Source organism: Garra rufa, chromosome 19 (genome assembly GCF_049309525.1).
Source record: "Garra rufa chromosome 19, GarRuf1.0, whole genome shotgun sequence".
Lineage (NCBI taxonomy): Eukaryota > Metazoa > Chordata > Actinopteri > Cypriniformes > Cyprinidae > Garra > Garra rufa.
Window position 1 is genome coordinate 5,454,823 of NC_133379.1, and position 5,951 is coordinate 5,460,773.

A 5,951-nucleotide genomic window follows, 5' to 3' on the forward strand; every position below is an offset into this window, starting at 1 on the left:
TGAATGATTTCTTAAAGCAGGAGCGTATGTGTTAATCGATGAGTGTGAGATAAAAATTAAATAAAATTAAATTAATATTCAGTTTGAAGAACAAAACCTTCTTTTAAACTTAATTTTGGGGCTAATTTCATTTCAGCCTTAGATGTTCTGCTTATTTTTGTTTTTAATAACTTAATATTAAAATGTAATAACTTAATAACTTTGTTTTAATAACTAATACATTTTAAAAAATCAACACTTGAAAATATCCTATTATAGTTATCCTATTGACTTATAATGTTTTTAATTCTTTAATTCTTTTAATTATTTTTCTAATAATAAATTATATAAAAATGCATTAATTATATTTCATTTGGAATTATGATAGATCTGCAAAGATTGCACAGAAGCCATGTTGGGGATTCACACTGACAGTGATTTAAAGTGACAAAGCAACTGCTAAAAAATAATTCATAAAGAAACAAAGATCATAATTAATTAATACAATATAATGCAATGTAATACAATCATCTCTATATCATATTACATTATAGATATAGATAGATATTTTGACCTGAATAAGATATTTCATATAAAATATGTTTACATATATTCCACAAGAGACAACAATAGTTAAATTTATAAAAATGACCATGTTCAAAAGTTTACATACCTTTGATTCTTAATACTCTTTTGTTACCTGAATGATCCACAGTTGTGTGTTTTTTTTTTTAGTCTTCTTCATCAGTCCCTTGTTTGAACATTTAAACTGCCTGCTGTTCTTCAGAAAAGTCCTTTAGGTTCCACAGATTCTTTAAATTTTCAGCATTTTTGTGTATTTGAACCCTTTCCAACAATGACTGTGTGATTTTGAGTTCCATCTTTTCACACTGAAGACAACTGAGGGATTTATATGCAACTATTACAGAAGTTTCAAATGCTAACTGATGCTTCAGAAGGAAAAATTATGCATTAAGAGCTAGGGGTGTAAACTTTTGACCGGAATGAGAATGTGTACATTTTTCTTATTTTGCCCAAATATCATAGTTTTTTCATTTAGTACTGCCCTTCAGAAGCCACAGAAAACACTTCTATGTTCTCTCGAAGACAAAATAAGTAAAATTTACCCTGATCTTCAAATTGGAAAAGATTTCACCCCCTGGCTCTTGATGCATCATTTTTCCTTCTGGAGCATCAGTGAGTATTTGAACCTTCTGTAATAGTTGCATATGAGTCCCTCAGCTGCCCTCCATGTTAAAAGATGGATCTCAAAATCATACAGTGTTGGAAAGGGTTCAAATATGCAAAAAACCAAAGACTTTAAGGATTCTTCTGAATCAAACTTTTGAACAGGGTCATTTTTGTAAATTCAGATTTTTTTTTTCTCTTGTGGACTATATGTAAACGTCTTTTATGTGAACTATCTTATTCTTAAAAAATAATGTGCATTTTTTCAGTTGTGATTTGTGTCAGGGTTAGGGGCTAGGTTAGTTAATCATTACTTAAAACTCCAATTCAGTGAGAGTGAATTAGGTGAATGCATCATTGTCTCATTAAAACAACAATCCATTGTGTAAATCTAACAGCTCCCGTCATGAGGCAATTCACACTCTCACTCCAGACGCAAGTCCTGCAGGTACTTCATACAGCATATCGGGTCTCATACATACGCACACATGTTTTGGTGTATGTCTGATTTATTCTGGAGAATTACTCATCCCGGATAGCCCTTTGATAAACTTTGCACATATGAAAGACTCAAGAGATTACGTTCCGTAAATACAGGCCGAGCTGCGATGAACTCGGGAGGTCCCGTGTGTATTTTGATTCAGTCTGACAAGCTTTTCATCTGAGGGCCTTCCTTTTGAGGATTATGTCCAATTGCTATAGATGTTATCTCCATAGAAACAAAACCATATTTGGTGGAGTATTGATTACAGCTGAAAACAGAAACAGAGCACCCAGGCAGTAACTCTGAAGTCCGTGTTTATGTTCATAAAGGGGATCAAGACGTACGCAAGGAGAAATAACATAGCTGGAATTATATGTAACTGGATCTTCTCAGATCATCCCGATCTCAGAGAAATTGCCCTTTTCGGGCTATCTGCAGTGAGAGGCATGCTTGCCGTGTTTTTGAAGTCACAATATTCTCCGCTTACAAGGTTTTGGAGACATCCAACATTCATGATTGAATGTTTTTTTGAGCTAGACTCAAAGAACACCAAAGTTTGAGCCAGAATAAAACTGACAATTTTAATCAATCAAAGCAACCTGATGACGTGCTTCAACTGATTGTGACAGATTCCTGAGATTTTTCTTCATTAAAAAGGTGTCTTATGAAGACATTAAGCCTGTTTGACAACGTCACACCATCCTTTGTTGGCTCCACCACCCCCTTTGTGGACCGGCCTTGTGGGGTTCAAAGGGTCGCCTTCCCCAGTTTAAATTAAGGAGTATCCAGGGTTCTTCTCCAGGGCTTCCTGCTGTGTCCTATCTTCAGAGGTAATCCAGGGGGATTGGCTCAAAGTTCTCCCCAGTTTATTAGATCAGGCCGCTGAAGAAAGCAGGAGCTGGAGGTTGCATTGTTTGGCCTGATTAAGAGCTTCTCGTCATTTCTGAGGATTCTAGGGGAGCCCTGAGCCTGCCTCTCAGCTCGCAGCTTTTCCCTTTTCTCTCATCTGACACATTGTTGCGGGATAAAGTGAAGAGTTTCTTTTAATGGCGGCTCATGTGTAAACAATAGGATGTGCTGAGATTAGACTTTACTTCTTCAGTTTTACCCTTTGAATGAAGATTTCACTACTTCAAGTAGAATGACACAAGTAGCCGCAGATGATGTAGTGATTGTCACGCTTGAATGCATTTTTACTCAGATTTAATGCTTTGATTAATTTGAATTTGATTAATCAGTAACAGCATTCTGAGGTCAGAGACCTTTTATATGAAACCCACTAAACTGGTTGCTAAATGTGTTGCATGGCTGTTAAAGCAACACACTTTCATGGCAGTTCGTAACTATTTGTGACCCTGGATTACAAAACCAGTCATAAGGGTATATTTTTTGGAAATTGAGAATTATACATTGTCTGAAAGTAAGCTTTTCATTGATGTATAGTTTGTTAGCATAGGACAATATTTGGCCAAGATACAACTATTTGAAAATCTGGAATCTGAGGTGCAAAAAAAAAAAATCTAAATATTGAGAAAATTGCCTTTAAAGTTGTTAAAATTAAGTTCTTAGCAATGCATATTACTAATCAAAAAAAGTTTTGATATATTTGTGCTAAGAAATTTACAAAATATATTTATGGAACATGATACTTAATATTCTAATAATTTTTGGCATAAAAGAAATACATACAATGTATTTTTGGCTGTTGCCACAAATATACCTGTGCTACTTAAGGTCATATTTTACATTTTGGTGAACTGGTGGCTAATTCGTATGAATTAGTATGATCTTATTCATATGGTTTTGTGTGATCTGCTGTGATCATACATTACTTCTAAAAATAAGGGCTTTTTCTAAAAATCATATATATGACCTTGGACAACAAAACCAGTCTTAAGTAGCACAGGTGTATTTATAGCAATAGCCAAAAATATTATATTTTGTAAAATTTTCTACTGTAAATATCAAAACTGTTTGATTAGTTTGAATAGTTTTGATTAGAAATATACATTGCTAAGAACTTAATTTGGACAACTTTAAAGGTGACTTTATCAATATTTATTTTTTTTAAACCCTCAGATTCCAGATTTTCAAATAGTTGTATCTTAACCAAATATTGACCTATACATCAATGGAAAAGCCTATTTATTTAGCTTTCAGATAATGTATAAATCTCAAAAAATGTATGACTTATGACTGGTTTTGTGGTCCAGGGTCACATATGAAATATCCACTACATAAAATAGTTGTGAAACATTTTTCTTATCACATAATAAAATGAATTCACCTCGAATCAATATTTTAAGCCAATATTTCATGTGTCAGCCAAATTAAAGTGATAGTTTGCCTCAAAAATTGAATTCTGCCATCATTTACTCACTTTTATGTTGTCACTCTCAATCTTTGTGACTTTTTTTTTCCTCTTTAGAAAACAAAAAGAGGATAGTTTGAAATTCCCTAATATAATATGTGACCCTGGACCACAAAACCAGTCTTAAGTAGCACGGGTATATTTGTAGCAATAGCCAACAATAAATGCATGGGTCAGAAATCATAGATTTTTATTTGATGCCAAAAATCATTAGGGTATTAATTAAAGACCACGTTCCATGAACATATTTTGTAAAATTCCCATCACAACTATATTAAAACTTAATTTTTGATAATAAAATGCATTTTGATAGTAATATGCATTGCTAAGAACTTCATTTGGACAACTTTAAAGGCTTTAAAGATTTTTTTGCACTTTCAGATTCCAGATTTTCAAATAGTTGTATCTTGACCAAATATTGTCCTAACAAACCATACATCAGTGAAAAACTTATTTTTTCAGCTTTCATATGAATTATAAATCTTAATTAAAAAAAATTGAGCCTTATGACTGGTTTTGTTGTCCAGGGTCCATTGCAATTCGTAAGTATTATGCGTTTTGAATTGGTTGCTAAATTGCACTAATTTTTACGATCACAATTGCATGTTTTTGTTTTTGAAACTTAGGTTTAGGGGGGTGAACCTTCATGTCTACGAAATCGTCAGAGCAAAAAATAGTTTCCCCCCTTAAAAATGTAATTCTGTCTTAATTTCTCAGAATCAGTGTTGTCATCCTCGATCTGTGTGACTATCAAAGATATTTTGAAATTACCAAAAATAATATGTTTACATCGTCTGCAATTTATGAAGTTCATAACTTCTACTATCTACTAGTATCCAGGTTTATATGACAGGTAGTCATGATGATTGATGTCCTCTTAGCACTTGAAACAGTTCATCTCAATAAGCCGCCCTCCAGTGTTTTGACCAGCAGGCAACAGATGTGCCTGCTGTGTCTATGTATGGATCAGAACAGCACAATAATCTTGCTTATAAAAGCCCTTCCAACCCTGGTCTACACCTGGCCCCAGGAAGCCACGGGTGGGTGCAGAGAAGAAGACCCTCTTCACCAGGAGTCTTTAAAACACTCTGGAGATTCCATATCTCGCTCTCATGACCGGAACGCGGTGGTGTGCCGCTCTTGAACTCATCTCCAGAAGAGAGAGGCAAACCGCCTTCACATTCTCTTGAGACAAAGGGGGATGGTTCCTGGGGGGGTGAAGGTTTTTGGTATGTTTGGATTTTGAGATTTCAGTCACGGTTTGAGAGACAAAAGGACCTACACTCCAAACAGAGACAGGAGGGACCAGGTGCCACCTGGAGTGCAGCATCAGGGTTTTGCTCGACAGCACCAGTGTGAGACTGGACCAGAAAAGGCTTTAGAATGGTTTTAAGATGTTCTGAAAGATATTTTTTCGAAAAAGGCTTGTGCTTGTTATTACTATTAGGACTTTTATTATGTATAATTTCATAATATCACATTTAATATTATTTAATACACAAAACCAGTCATAAGTAGCACGGGTATATTTGTAGCAATAGCCAACAATACATTGTATTGGTCAAATTTATCGATTTCAGTTTTATACAAAAAAATATTAGAATTAAGTAAAGATCATGTTCGATGAAGATATTTTGTAAATTTCCTACCATAAATATATCAAAACTTAATTTCTGATTAGTAATATGCATTGCTAAGAACTTCATTTAGATAACTTTAAAAAAAAAAAAAAATTAACCCTTAAGATTTTCAAATAGTTGTAAAAAAATTGTGTAATAATTGTTGCCAAATATTGTCCTATCCTAACAAAAAAATTGAACTTTATGACTTTATGAAGATATATGTATTATATGTTTGATATATATTTTTAAAACATAAAAACATATGTTATATATGTCATAAAAATAAATATTTTAAATATTTTTATAT